At 50.8% G+C, this 15,705-nt stretch overlaps 1 protein-coding gene across 9 annotated transcripts in view; it reads right to left on the reverse strand.

Annotated features, from left to right (window-relative positions):
* Positions 1–15,705, reverse strand: part of HDAC4 (histone deacetylase 4) — a 356,361-nt gene that overhangs the window by 234,455 nt on the left and 106,201 nt on the right. The window lies entirely within an intron of this gene.

Genomic DNA, 15,705 nt, shown 5'->3' on the forward strand with positions numbered 1-15,705 from the left:
GTGCACAGGGAGCTGGACACTGGCCAGGGCAGGGAATGTCCTGGGGACCTCTTGGACAATACGAGGCTTTTGGTCACATCTATAGCACGACGGGGCAAGTGTCACACTTCACGAGCCAATAGTGATCCATCAGCATGAACTGCGGCCGTGCTGGATTTCCTGTTTTCCCTGTGGTCCTCCTGTTCCGGGGCCCCACCCAGGACCCCACAGTCCCTCCTTTATCTTCATGATTCCTGAGGTTCCTTTGGCTGCGGCAGTTTCTCAGACTTGCCTTGTTTTTAATGACCTTGACAGTTTCAAGAACTTGATTGAGTGTTCACTAGAATGTCCCTTAATTAGAATTTGTTTGATGTCGTCATGACTAGATGGGGTTGTATGTTTTTGGGACAAAGGTCACAGAGACTAAGTGGCACCTCCTTACATCATCCCAAAGCTGTACTGTTGACATGACCTTTTAACAACTTAGGATGGAAATGAAAATGCTAAGTGTCAAAACCTGTTGTATGCACCCAACGCCTACGTCAAGGGAAATGTGTAGCTTATAACAGAAGGAAGGTTAAGAACTAATGTGAGCTGCACATCCAACCTTGGGAGAAAGAGAACACCGGGTGCAGCCAGCCACAGAAAGTACCAGGAAGATAAGAGAAGGCATTTAAAACCCTGAAAGCTGACTTAAACTAAGGGAATCCACAAAGCCAGAGTGACTCAAAACAGTGAATACAGATTAATCAAGAAGAAGGCTGAGGCATGTTGGAAATGAAAAGGGTACACAGAGACAAATCCAGCAAAGATTTAAACACCAGAAGCAAATCCATGACAATAAAATTGAAAACTTAGATTAAGTAGAACTCCTAAAAACTTTCTTTTCAATCTGTATGACAGGAATTAAAAGGTCAGGTTATTAGTAACCATTAAAGATGTTAAATCAGTAGTTAAAACATCAAACCACCAAGGAAATATGAACCCCAAATAGTTTGAGGTTAATTTTACAAACTTTCAAGGAATAATTAATTCTAATCTTAAATAAACTATCCCTGAAAGTAAAAAAAAAAAAAAAAAAAAGACATTAAAAAAGGAAAATTATTGTCCCCTCCAAATCAAGAACAGAGATGAAGAATCCTGAAGCACCAGCAAAGTATGAAAATGACAAGATTTATCACAAGTTGAATCCATGGGAAGAGATCAGGGAAGTTTAAAGAAAATTCGCACCATACAATCATCACAACAGACGGAGAAAAGCCTTTGGCTAATGGAACACAGCTATCCACGAACTTAACTTGAAAAACGGAATCTAAAATAACCTATGTCAAACATCACGCTTAAACTGGGAAAATGTTAAAAACCTTCTCTTTAATGTCAAGGACGACGGAAGGAAGCCCAGTATTTCTGCTCTTATTCAAAACTGAACTGGAATTCCTAGCTAGCACAGTAAGACAAGGAAAATAAACACAGGAATTAGAGGGAAAGACACTAAGCTAGCATCATTACATTGACAGTCTTTGTTTCAGAAACCCTGAAGAATCTACAGAAAAAAATTTTAGAATGTATAAGATTTTAATAAGATGACTGGATATAAAATAAAGTACAAAATCAACTGCATTTCCAAAAACTAGCAAGGGAAAACTTAATTAAGGAAAAAAAAATATTGTCTGCAGCAGAAAAACAAAACAACTACAATCTACCAAAGAATAAAGAATAAATCCAACTGGACACGTGCAAGACTTTTATGGAGAAAATTATAAAAATCTATTGGAAAAAACACAGTAAAGAAGACCTAATCGAGGGAAAGAGAAGCCACACACACAAATACACTATCAAGACGCCAACCCTCCTTTCAAATTCATCCACAGAGTCAATGCAATTCTCATCAAGTTTCAGGCTTGGCTTTTTACAGGAACTTGTCTCCAGATAAGTCACAGCTTAGGAGGAGCTGGTAAAGTCTCAGGGAGGGGGCTGAGACATGGGACTGAGGCTGCAGAGCCTCTCAAGGAGACAGTGCCCTGCTGGCCCCAGGATAGGCTCTGGAGCAGCCCAAACAGGGAGGGTCCAAAACAGACTGCACTTGGAGGACGAGCTGGCCACACAGCTATCCCAGAGAAAGGGTGGAAAGTGTCAAACATTATGGTTCTCAAAATGAGAAAAGAAAATGAAACTGATCCCTACCCTGCACCCCACACGAAAACCGAAGGCTTCCGTATGAAAGACAAAACGTCAAAGGCCTTAAGAGAAAATATACAAGGTTATCTTGTTGGCCTTGAGATAGGGAAGGCTTTCTCGGGGTTGTTTTGTTTTTAAATAAAATACAAAAAAACACTAACCACAAAAGAAAAGGTCTGCTTTTTGGCTTAGTCGAGGTGTCATTTAAGAACTGTTTTTGCATATAACTTTTCTTGTGTTATAATATGTACGTGTTTCCAGATCAAGGAAGTTGAGTAAAACACTTCTAAATAACATTTTTTCCTTCTTCACTCACCAAGCCTTTACTGAATTCCAACTAAGTGCCCAGCACCACGCCAATAAAGAATAAAAAGACAGGAGGAGCAGAGGTCTTCTCTTCCGGACCCTGGAAATCCAGGCTGGGGAGGGAGCACACGTCACGGGGCAGGAGCAGCAGCCCCTCGGCCACTGTGCTGAGCACGCAGGCCTCCTCCCAGCCACCTGGCTCATCTGATGTGGGAGCCCACGGGGAGCGGACAGTACCCCCCAAAGTGCCCGCCTGACGGGGCACCAGGGGTCTGCCCACTGCCTGATCCTGCCCAAACTCTGAGAATGCCCTGGTTATAACCCTCAGTTTCCCTACTGTAAACACTGGTGCACAAATCTGCATAAACCCTCACTGCATAATCATCCTTCAAATGACAGCTAACCTTATCCTCCTGATGGCTCACCACTTCCTAAATTTTAAAAAAGCATCGGGATCTTCACTCACCATTTTTGAGTTAGGGAAAACAAATGAGAGAATAAAATAAACAAGGTTCTATCGACTATAGAAAATGTATCTTATTTTCTAATTCAATTATTGCAAATAAAAAAGTCATCAAGAGTTAATATAAATGTACACTCCATTGAAATGGCTTACTCAAAAGACACAACATTAACCAGCAAAAATTCACTCAAGTCTTGTCATTCAAACTTAAAATTTATCAACATTTTTACTACATTTAATTTTTTTTTCAAATGTGCACTAACATTTTCCATGTTACCAGACTTTACCCTTACCTAGTTCCCTGTCAGCCGAGCTAATTCCTTAACTATGAAGAAATAGAGCACTCTAAGGCCAGGCTGTGAGGACACCCAGAACCAACACGTGACCTGAAGCACCGGCGACATGGGGACGTCCAGCACCAATGAGTGGCCCGTTTCATGTGGCTGAAGGACACCTCCTGTGTGGATTAGGGAGAATGTGGTAAAACTGGGGACCCCTAGAAGCCCTTCCATATCAGCCAGAGAGAGTTTGGGAGGGAAAGAGGATTTGGAGTGTCAATCTTCAGAAAAATCAAACAGGCAGGGCAAGCTCCTGAAATGGGAGCAGGCACACACACACACACACGCACTCATGTATGCACACACACACACACACACGCACTCATGTATGCACACACACACACACGCACTCATGTATGCACACGCGTGCACGCATGCACTCAGTACACACGCACATGCACACACACACACGCGCGCACTCATGTATGCACACACGCGCATGCATGCACTCAGTACACACGCACATGCACACACACGCACACACGCACTCATGTATGCACACACGTGCATGCATGCACTCAGTACACATGCACATGCACACACACGCACACACGCACTCATGTATGCACACACGTGCATGCATGCACTCAGTACACACGCACATGCACACACACGCACGTACGCACACACGCACGTATGCACACACGCACATGCACACACACGCACTCACGTACACACACACGCACGTGCACTCACACACACCCCCCCATGTTCAGTGTGTTTCCAGGGTACTGTGGGGAGGGCCAGGGTTCTATAAAGGGCCTGGCCCACCTGAAAATCCACGTGAAAGGCAGCCTCCAGGGCTCCTATAAAGTGGGTGGCTTCACTCATTCACTCAGGAATTGTTCATGGCACAGTAAGGCAAGGGGTGGGGATTTTTCTTTAAAAGCTTTATCTAATCATGACTAATGGAATAAGTGAGCCAGGCCTCGAGAAAACCGAGGACAAAAGGAAAGAGCCGTTCAGAAGGCAGCGCCTGCCTCCACCTGCTGGTGTGCGCCTGGGACAGGGAAGACGGCAGGTTTTACCAAGCACTTTCAAACAGAAATCCAAGTTCCCAACAAAGGAAACGCCAAATACAATAGTCTCTGGGGTACTTGTTCAGCCCCCTTTTAACTGTGACGCCTCTGTCGAGTGCCAGGGGGCGTTATGAGAAAACAGAAAAGCATGGCGGGTAAGAACGTTCCAAGGCATCGCTTGCCTGCCAGGGCTGGCCCAGGCTGGCCAGGGCCAAGTGCACACTGGGGATGGGCCTTGCCAGCTGCTGTGCACAAGCCAGGCCAGCTGTGACACCAAGGGCTTGCTGAAAATAGCCAGTGTTTGTTGACGTGGCCTGGGCTGACAGCCTGATCGCCCTCAAAGAGGGGTCCCCTGGGTGGCAGGGGACTCAAGGCACACAGAAAGAGCTGCAGTGGGATTTTCAAAGAAACGTCATCATCTAGAGACCCTGGCGCTCTGGAAAGCAGGCAGGCCGCTAGATCGCCCTCTGGAACTTTGGTTTTCCTGGGTGTCAATGCAGCAGCCCATGGTAGGGCCCGAAGCCAGCCTGCTGCTCAGGCCTGGAAAATGACAACAGCTTTAAAAGACAACCTACAATTAACACAGGAACAATTATCTTCCTAATTTAGGTTAATTTCTACTTACAGCCCTAGCTGGCAGGTCGGGGAAGGGCGATATCTATATGAGAGCTTTTATTTGGTTCTTCTAAGTCCACACATATTAAATATCTAAAGAAGATTTCAAATGTCCACCATCGCCAAGAGGCACTTGGCGATAGCTGGGCCTTCTCCCTGGGAGCTGCCGATTACATTTGCATGAAAATAGAACCTTTGTTCGCAAGAGTTCCCGCTCCAGTGGATCCCTCCTTTGTCTGTAGCACAGCAACTGATGGGGCAGGATGCTGGTGTGTGCACACAGCCCAGCTCAGGACGGCCACGCCAGGGGCTGCACGCACAGCCCAGCTCAGCCCAGCTCAGGACGGCCACACCAGGGACTGTGCACACAGCCCAGCTCAGGACAGCCACGCCAGGGGCTGCACACACAGCCCAACTCAGCCCAGCTTAGGACGGCCACACCAGGNTGCCAGGGGGCGTTATGAGAAAACAGAAAAGCATGGCGGGTAAGAACGTTCCAAGGCATCGCTTGCCTGCCAGGGCTGGCCCAGGCTGGCCAGGGCCAAGTGCACACTGGGGATGGGCCTTGCCAGCTGCTGTGCACAAGCCAGGCCAGCTGTGACACCAAGGGCTTGCTGAAAATAGCCAGTGTTTGTTGACGTGGCCTGGGCTGACAGCCTGATCGCCCTCAAAGAGGGGTCCCCTGGGTGGCAGGGGGACTCAAGGCACACAGAAAGAGCTGCAGTGGGATTTTCAAAGAAACGTCATCATCTAGAGACCCTGGCGCTCTGGAAAGCAGGCAGGCCGCTAGATCGCCCTCTGGAACTTTGGTTTTCCTGGGTGTCAATGCAGCAGCCCATGGTAGGGCCCGAAGCCAGCCTGCTGCTCAGGCCTGGAAAATGACAACAGCTTTAAAAGACAACCTACAATTAACACAGGAACAATTATCTTCCTAATTTAGGTTAATTTCTACTTACAGCCCTAGCTGGCAGGTCGGGGGAAGGGCGATATCTATATGAGAGCTTTTTATTTGGTTCTTCTAAGTCCACACATATTAAATATCTAAAGAAGATTTCAAATGTCCACCATCGCCAAGAGGCACTTGGCGATAGCTGGGCCTTCTCCCTGGGAGCTGCCGATTACATTTGCATGAAAATAGAACCTTTGTTCGCAAGAGTTCCCGCTCCAGTGGATCCCTCCTTTGTCTGTAGCACAGCAACTGATGGGGCAGGATGCTGGTGTGTGCACACAGCCCAGCTCAGGACGGCCACGCCAGGGGCTGCACGCACAGCCCAGCTCAGCCCAGCTCAGGACGGCCACACCAGGGACTGTGCACACAGCCCAGCTCAGGATGGCCACGCCAGGGGCTGCACACACAGCCCAACTCAGCCCAGCTTAGGACGGCCACACCAGGGACCGTGCACACAGCCCAGCTCAGGACAGCCATGTCAGGGGCTGCACATACAGCCCAGCTCAGGACAGCCACGCCAGGGGCTGCACACACAGCCCAACTCAGCCCAGCTCAGGACGGCCACACCAGGAGCTGCACGCACAGCCCAGCTCAAAACAGCCACGCCAGGGGCTGTGATTGCCCACCGTGGCAGGGCAGACGGGGGACAGCCAGGATGGTGGGTGGGGCCCCGGGTGTTCCGGTGTTTTGTCAGAGTGTGGCAGGCACAGGCCACAGGGACTCCCAGCCGGACAGGTGCTGCAACGCCCCGGCTCCCAGAGCACCTGCAGAAGCAGTCCCAGGGGACCCTGAGGTCATCTCCACCTGGTATGGCAGAAGACCAGATGCCCTCGCTCACTGTTCTCTGCGTTAGAGCATAAACCCCTTTCCAGCACTGGCTGTTTGTTAGATGTGTGACAAGATCTTGGAGAGCTTCTGCGCTGAAATGAGCAGTGGAGGCTGAGCCCTGCTGTCCATCTGGAGTCCACAGCCAAGCAAATCTGACAGGCTGGCAGTGACCCCACCACTCCAGCAAGAAACCAGTACCCCTGTGGGCATACTTGGCAGGGCCCAGAAAATAGAGACCCACCAACCCGCATCTAAAATGCATCTCTTTAATTCCAGAAAATCAAGTCAAAGTATCCCGTCTGGGAACTCAAGCCAAGTAGTGGGTGAGGTCAAATAAGGCATAACCCACAGTCATGGACTAAGGCGGGGGGGGCTGGGCCGAGAGGATCCTATTTCTTTTTTGTTTCTTCATTTGGAAGGGGCGATGGAAGTTCATTACCAGAAGCCAAGGAGGCTCTCTTTCACCGGGTCTCTCACGTGGACCTAGACCGTGCTTTTAACGGCCAAACAGAAATGACAAGGGACTAAAAGCTGGGGGGAAGCAGGTACCCAACAACACTGAAAGCAAAACCTTGCTCAGGCCTTTCAGTGGGAAAAAGAACATTTCCAATTAGAAGTTATCACTCAAAAATAGCAAGCTTCATTAAATACAGTTTTACTTAAAAAAATACAGCTGAATGTCCCTATAGACATGAAATGAGACCACCCACCTGGCCTTCAGGTTCAGGTGTGAGGCCAGCGGCCAGCTCTCCATACCCAGAATCCCTTGGAAATGACTTTCCTTCCCAGGTACCTGCTCCAGCTGGGTCAGTCCTCAGAAGGCTTTTCCCAAAGGGCATCCCGTGAGGGGCCAGGAGGTCCATGGGACACGAATTCCCTGACATAATAAACTGGAAAAGGCTCTTCTCGGCAGGGCCCCGCTGGCTTCTCTACTTGGGAGCTTCCCAGAGCTTGAACGTAGCAATTGCCTTAATTTCTCTGAGCTTCCCCCAAAGAGGTTTGAACAGGGCCTGCCCCCCTGCCCTCAGTTTCTATGGTGAAAACTTTAAACACCTTGAAAAACCGCAGGGTCCCAGAAAACCCTATTTGAGAAGGGCCCTGCCCTCTACAATCAAAGGGGGATAAAATCTACCCCAGCAGGGGCAAAACATTAACAAGGGCGGAGAGCAGGGAAGGAGCATGGGAGAAAGGTCAAATTCTTGCTACCAAGAGGTGGTAAGGGGTCAAGAGCCAGGCAGAAGCTGCGAGCTGGAGCCTGAGGCCCACCTGCTTGCGGACACAGGGATCCCCAGACCAACACACAGGGCACCTCCAGGCTTTCCGGAGCATAGCAGCGGCTACGCACAAGGCATCTCTGGGCTCCCTCCAGCCGCTTGTGCCTCCAGCTGCTGTGCCTGGCCATGGGGTTTTCCTGTGTTTTGGGTCCATCGCACCCTATACTGGGAAGCTAACCTGTATCACCTGGACATACAGTTTAGGTACTCCCAAAACACCTGCACTCAGCGGATGGCATAAAAACCCTGACAGCGAGAACACCAGCCTCCTTCCTCCTTAGAAAACCTTTCTAGTGGGAAAACACTTAACAAGTATTTGCTAAGCACCTGCCAGGCCCCTAGAACTCTAAAAGTAGCAGAAGGACTTTAAATCATCCACTTGCAATTTACTAACTGCCACTTGTTAATCTGACAGAGACATTTCTAGAGAGAACTGGGCCACGCAAATACCCACCCGTCGTCTCCCAGCCCACCCTCTGCTGCCTATGGGAGGAAGAGCAGCTCATTCTCACAAGTCAGGCAGAAAGCTCGTGGATGCTCCGTGCAGCGCAGGGTCACTGAGGTGTCACATTGATGCTAAAATAGCAGTGCCCCATGATCTACCTCTATTGCCTCACAGTGACTCAGACAAGGTCTGCAATCACCAGGCAGGGGCAGCCCCTTCTGAACCTGGGCACAGAGCACTCAGTGAGGTTGTCCCTCCGCTATGGGGACGTGGACACTGGCAGCTCCTGATGGGCCTTGGCAGAGGCCTGACTGATCAGATCTGCACTTTGGAAAGGTTCTGAAAGCTGTGGATAGGCTGACAGGGAGTCTGGAGGCTACTCGGCTCCCAGGGCAGAGATGGAAAAAAAAGAGAGAGTAACGAGACTGCAAGGAGGTTGTGCCACTGTGTTTCGGAAATTGAGTCCACAATGAAGGTGGAGAGGAGGGAAGAGCTCTGTCGGTCCCAGGCTTCTGAGTGGGTGGGGCTCTCCTTCTGGGAGGGGACAACAGCAGTGGGAACAGCTGGGGCACAGAGAGGTGTTTGTGGGCGCCCCAGAATTCCTCACGGCTGAGGCTCAGGATAGCAAGCAGAGCTGGCGCCAGAACAGGGAGCTGGAAGGAAGGGGAGCAGGTGGGCCTGCCTCGGAGGCCTCGGAGGCAGCACAACCCACCCAGGCCAGGAGCTCAGTGTCTCAGCTTCTTCATCTGTAAAATGGGGCCATGCCAGTCCTCCCTCAGGTCACGTGAGCGTCATCCAGGTCAGGACTGTGTGCTCTCAGGACAGGACAAAGGGCCACAGAAGCTAGGCCTCTGCTCTGACTCAGGGGGCAGGTGTGTGGAGGCCGGTGAGGCCCAGGAAAGACTGTCCAACGGCTTCAGGACAACGCCCGTCTGATAAGACTTTTACTGCTAGGGAACAGCTGCGAAGGGTTTTTAATAATGTGAAAAGATGACCATAGTAAACTGTCAAGGGTGAAAAGCAAAAGAGCAGATTGTTATTCATCCAAAAGCTAGTGACATACAAATCAACGAGAACAAGACAAGACGGGAGCCTGAAGGAAACGCATGAAAATGTTGACAGTCGAACCCAGGGTGACAGGACTAGGAGGAGTCAGAGAGATTCTCCCCTTCATATGCCTCTGGCCTTTCTGAAACTTCCCAGAGCAAACAGGACTTCCCTTATCATTAGAAAGGAGAACAATGCACCCTGGTTTGTTAAAGGAGAAAGCTCTTGGCATTCTCACTTTGTAATTTGCTGTTTCCTTTCATGCTCAGCCTCTGGAAGGCTCTTCATTCTGTTTTGTGTCTCGTTTACATTCCCGTTCAACTTCATTTTATTTCTTAAACGGACATCCTCACCAAAACCACCACCAACAACAAAATCACTACCAATGACTTCTGCACAAACAGACCAGAGAAGCGGGCCACCTGTGTGAGTTCTAGGGCAGCTGTCTCTCCAAACCACATCACAAGTACCCCAGAGCCCTCCACTATCTTCCTCAGCCTCTTCACTGCTCTGTCACCAACTCACACTTCATTTGCAACAGCTTCTTACAGGGCGCTGAAGGAAGAGCCAGTAATCAGAGCTACCAGGCAATGCGTGTATCTACAGAGGGACTCTTCATCTTCACAGAAGCAGGACAGAGCTGAGGATGCTGTCACCCCCATTTTACACATAAGGACACTGAGGCACAGAGAGGCTCAGGGACGGTCCAAAGTTAATCCAGCAAGAAAAGGGCGGCACCAAACTGGAGCCTGCGCAGGCTGACCTGGAGCCATGTCCTTGACCACTCTGCTTGTTCAATCAGAAAGCCACCACTCTCAAAGCACACACACATGCACATATGCAGGTACGCACACATGCATGCACACAGAGGATGTGCTCGGCCGTATGTGTGCCCTGGGCTTGGACACCAGCACTCTGCCCAGGAGGCCAATACCCACCTGGACCAGGGACTCTGCAGACAGTGGCACAGGGTGGTCATAGCCAGTCCTGCAGCGCCCTGGCCCAGCTGGTTTTCCGGTTTTTTCCCCATTTCACTGGCTACAATGTCTCCTTTTTCAGATGCAGGCAGCCAGCTGAGTGCTGACACTCTAATTCTAAAGGTCACCCCATGACATTTCCTGCGGCCTCAACTACCTTGCAAGGCCTCGGCAGATCAGGGTCACGATTCTGGCTGGCATTTAAGAGAAACAGCACTGTTTTCTTTTTTAGGACTTTGCATTTATCTAATCATTTCTGGCTCTTTTTCCTTGAAAATAAGTCACTCAACAACAAACCGAGGCAGCACTGCTTACATGTGTCTCCGGACAGGGATGAAACGGGGTGCATGTCCACTGCCAGGCCCCGGAGCTGTGCTTCAGTCAGGTCACGGGGGCATGGGAACCAGGACTTCCACCTCTGCCCGGGAGATTCTTCGGGGCAGATAAATTTAGAAAGTGTGGATTAATGATTAATGATCAAACTCACTCACCAGGTCTGTCACAAACGGACAATCCTGGAGGCATCTGCCTCACTTTCCCTCAACCTTCAGTATTTGACCGTCCCCACCAAAGAAATGATCAGTTCTTTAGCTGGCTCCAAAAGATGTTCGCGGGGCTGCAGGGAACAAATAAAACTCTCATCTCTGTTTGTTTTTATGTTTCAAAAAAAAAAAAAGGAATTAAGTCTTACGCCGCTTCCTACAAGGGCTGGCCTGCGTAGCCTCGGGTCAGGGGCATGGGTGGCGCCCCAGAAGCCTCTGGACCCCACGTGCTGCTCTGCGTAAGTTCTGACAGAAGTGGGGACTGAGGACAAGGCAATCACGAAGGCGCCTGAGCCCCCAACCTTCCCACAAGCAGCCAGCGCTCGCTCAAACCTTGGCCAGGGGACAAGGCAGGCCCACAGCTCCGTCAGACACCGACCAGGGCCTCCAGAGCAGACGCCACTCCAGAAAGGGTCTGACGCTGCCCCAGAGAGCAGCGCTCCGTGCCACCAACCTGTGGGCAAGCCACAAAGCTCCCCACTAGAAGATGGGACCCAGAGTTTTGCACTGCCATTTAACTCAGACACTGGTGTGACAGCACAGGGTTGAGATGGGGGTGCACAGGTCAAGTTCAGACTCTGCAGCTCCCTGGCCGCCTGGCCGTGAGCGGCTGTGGGGCCACGCTGTGCTGCGGTTTCCTCAACTGAGGGAAGCTGAAGCAGGGCATGAGAATGCCGACGCATCACCGGGGTCACTGCTGGCTAACGAGGCCTGGGGATGCCAGGCCCCACTGGCAGCGCCCATCACAGCACCAATGTCCTGTCTCGGGATCATGCCACGCTGTCACCGTGAGCCCCATCCCCTCAGCACCCTCTGGGCTCAGCCCCACCTGACACAGGGCTGCGCCACATCAAAGGCCACAAACGCAAAAAAAATCTTAGAAAAACTGTGTTTATCACTTTAGAACTTTTGAGAAAACTGAGGCCTTGAAAGTGAACTTTCAAAACGAAAAGGTAAATAGCGTTCTTGGAATTCAAGCAGCAACGTGTGCCTCTCCCACAGATCTCTCAAGTCAAATCATTATTCCCGGTGCCGCTGCTGCTAAGTGCCTCTATCCCCACACGGCCACCACTACTGATGCTGAGATGAGAAGACACCGAAAAGAGGGAGGAATTAGCACAACATGGAAGAGATACCTGTGTGCCATGGGCCTTTAGGTTTGCTAAAATAAAACATATTTCACATGATAAAAAAGTAATGACCAAAAACATAAACAAGAAATTCCAAACCAAATAATTCTCATCACCAAACATTTGCTGACAGCAAGCTCAGGGAACAGCAGAGGCCCGTCTGGGCATTCCGGAAGCAACCAGACCTAGGATCAAATCCAGGCTTGACAACAGCTTGTCCTGCTGGCGCCCTGGACAAGCAGTAGCTTCTAGAGGCTGGGGGAGCCCCTGGGCATCACGGGGAGATGAGAGAAGATGTTTCCAGAACCTGACACACGTGTAGGGATCCGGAATCGCCAGAGCTCTTGCACCTGAGAGGGAAATAGGGAATCCTGAAGTTCACATGCATGCACACCGCGGATCCTCTAGGGTCCCAGCAACCCCAGCTGTTACAATCACACCATCACCGGGTGAATGCTGTGCACTCTACAGGGGCCTCCTGGTTTAGTCATCATAGCCACTGGGGAGGCAGGTGCCCCTGCAGCCTCATTCCACCCACATCTGGTGCACAGCGCACACAGGATCAGCAGCGACAGGAACAGCCGGCCACTCTTTACAGAGCCGTGAGACTGTGGCTAAATCATTTATCCAGGACCCAACAACGTGGAAATCATGGCACTCCACCTACAGGGGCTAGGTTAGAAAGGCATTAATCAAACATTTAGAATGGTTTTCATTTAATTATCTCTCAGAGACTTAACTATGTCATATGATGAACACTATTTCCTCCAAAATGTACTGAGTCGGGAAGCATCCCTTCATCGCCACAGAGCACCCTTTTTTTTTTTTTTTGAGATGGAGTCTCACTCTGTCACCCAGACTGGAGTGCGGTGGTGCGATCTTGGCTCACTGCAAGCTCCGCCTCCCGGGTTCCCGCCATTCTCCTGCCTCAGCCTCCTGAGTAGCTGGGACTACAGGCGCCCACCACCTCGCCCGGCTAACTTTTTGTATTTTCAGTACAGACGGGGTTTCACCGTGTTAGCCAGCATGGTCTCGATCTCCTGACCTCATGATTCGCCTGCCTCGGCCTCCCAAAGTGCTGGAATTCCAGGCGTGAGCCACCGCGCCCGGCCCGTCATAGCCTACCTTATTCCAAATATCCAAAACCTGGAACTGGGGACAGCCTGCCACCATGAATATCCTTTCAGCGTCAACACATCCACTGCCAACGTCAGAGTGAGAATGCCTCATTACTGGTTCATCCTATACAGTAGGTTTATTCGTTTTGTTTTAAATGCAGAAAGGCTACTACCAAGTAGAGATATTTCAGTAGAGGGACAGAGCGTGGTGCAATGACCAGGATGGAGGTGCCTAACCCCAACAAAATGCTGACATGGTCTAATCTCAAGCAGATGTTCTGATCCCTTCGCACAACCATGGCACTGGGGTGCCGACACCAGAAGAGACAGGCACATGAGGCGGGGCAAGTGGTGTTTATCACAGCTGCACAACGGGAGGGCAGCAGCACGTGCTTATTTGTATTAATGTTTAATAGGCTAAGGGCCAACATTTGCTTACTGGCTAAGTGATTTTCAATAGTATGCATGGAAACAAAAGCTAATTCCTTGAGTGAGAAGCGTCATGGGCAGAATCACGAAGCAAGGTCCCGCCCACCTGCACTGGTGGCCTCCCAGCAGCTCTCATAGACCCTGGACCTAGCACAGCCCAGCTGCGGCCCAGGGACTGGCACAGCTGCTCCGCTCTGCTCCCAGCATGTCACAGGGGAGGCACACACCAGACAAGTCAAACCAGCAACAGAGCAGAGAGCCTGTGGGGATGCAGCTGGGGATCAAGCAGATGGAAGACGGGAAGTCCTGGGGCTTGGGAGGCAGGGGAGAGGGGAGAAGGAAGAGAGGTCCCATCAGAGGACTCCCTGCAGTGCTCCAGGAATTTCTCCTGAATTCCGTCCATAAGTACCTTTCAATCCATGCCACTGAGGGAATTTCTGCTCCTTGCGACTAAGTGAACTCCCCCAGCACAGTCAGCGCATCCCTCTCTCTAACACAGAACTTCTCTTGCAGTCTCCCGAACAACCTTGGGAAGGAGCATAAATTCAGCAACACGCTGAAGCTGGCCCAGGCCGTGCGCTGTGAACCTACTCTCATTCCAGTACAAGCATTCCCTCTTTTTACCCCAACTGGGAAATTCAAACAGATTAAGCCTCATCCATTCAAACCACTGAACTTCTCTTGCAGTCTCCCGAACAACCTTGGGAAGGAGCATAAATTCAGCAACACGCTGAAGCTGGCCCAGGCCGTGCGCTGTGAACCTACTCTCATTCCAGTACAAGCATTCCCTCTTTTTACCCCAACTGGGAAATTCAAACAGATTAAGCCTCATCCATTCAAACCACTGATAAAGGATGATCCTCAAACCCTCCGTCTAGAGCCTTCCTGAGAGTGCGGTGTAGGTAGCTACTGGTCACATGTGGTTACTTAAACTGAAATTTAATTTAATTTAATTTGAAATCCAGTTCCTCGGTCACACCATCCACGTGTTGATGTGGCCACCGATGAGCTCAACAGCCAGGCATGACCAGTGGCTGCCCCGACAGGCACTGCTGCTATGGACCATTTCCACCATCGCAGAAAGTCCTGGGCAGGAGGACCAAGGAGACCTCTTCTTTACAAAGCCCTCTTTGTATCCCAGTGTCTTTTCCTCTTTTTCCAAATGAGCAGGAAAAAAAAATCCCAACTGAACCTGACTCTGCTCCATCCATGTGGACGAAGCCAGGCTGGGCTTTCCTGCAGAACAGGAATGAAGACGCAGAAGTGGACACAGCACACCTTCGTTCCCCGGAGAACCCCAGGAGCTGTAAAAACACCCGATCCTCCCCTCTCCAGTTCTTACGGAATGTTTCCAACTGCTCTTTCCTTCTTTATCCTCTTCCATAATTGCATGCTGCATGATGGGAGGGAGAAGTGAGAGAGAAGGGAAAGAAGCAGCTCATTTTCCTCATTCCGTCCATCATGTCCACGCGGTGTCAGGAAGGGTTGCAGAGAGAAGCGTCTTCGGGGTCCATGTGGGACCCTTCCCTGGGGCAAGGGCCCTTGGCTCTGGGCTTCTCTTTTCCTGGGGCTGCCCATCCAGAAGGACAAGCCCTGCCCCCTCCTCTGGGCTCCAAGAGCACTGCCCATTCCTCCTGCTGCTGCTGTTCAGCTGGGTCCCTCAGCCCCATCGGGGAGCAAGGCCTTCCTGCAGGAACCCCTTCAGGCCAAGCACAGCCAGCACTCCTCATGCCCTTCATTGAGCCGGCCGGGCGCCACCCCCTTACTCAGCAGCAGGAGGCCCCTTCTGGAAGGGGGTATCTCCCTCTGCCCAGGCTCTGCTTCTAAAGTCTGTCTCCCATCCCAGCCATGATGAGGGGCGATGGTGGGGCCGTGGTGTGCGTGTGCAGCACGAGGACTGCTGCTGCCATGAACATTCCTCCTGCCTGCTGAGTCCTCGATCTGCTCTCAAAGTAACAGCTCCAGGGTGAGAGCAGCAGCCTGAGGCCAGTGATGCCAGGTGAGGCTCCCACACTGGCCCACATTTCTAAATTCTGCTGGTGTTTTTTTTTTTCTCTCTTGAAACAGG

Source organism: Rhinopithecus bieti, unplaced genomic scaffold, assembly GCF_001698545.2.
Source record: "Rhinopithecus bieti isolate Rb0 unplaced genomic scaffold, ASM169854v2 scaffold_7884, whole genome shotgun sequence".
Classification (NCBI taxonomy): Eukaryota; Metazoa; Chordata; class Mammalia; order Primates; family Cercopithecidae; genus Rhinopithecus; species Rhinopithecus bieti.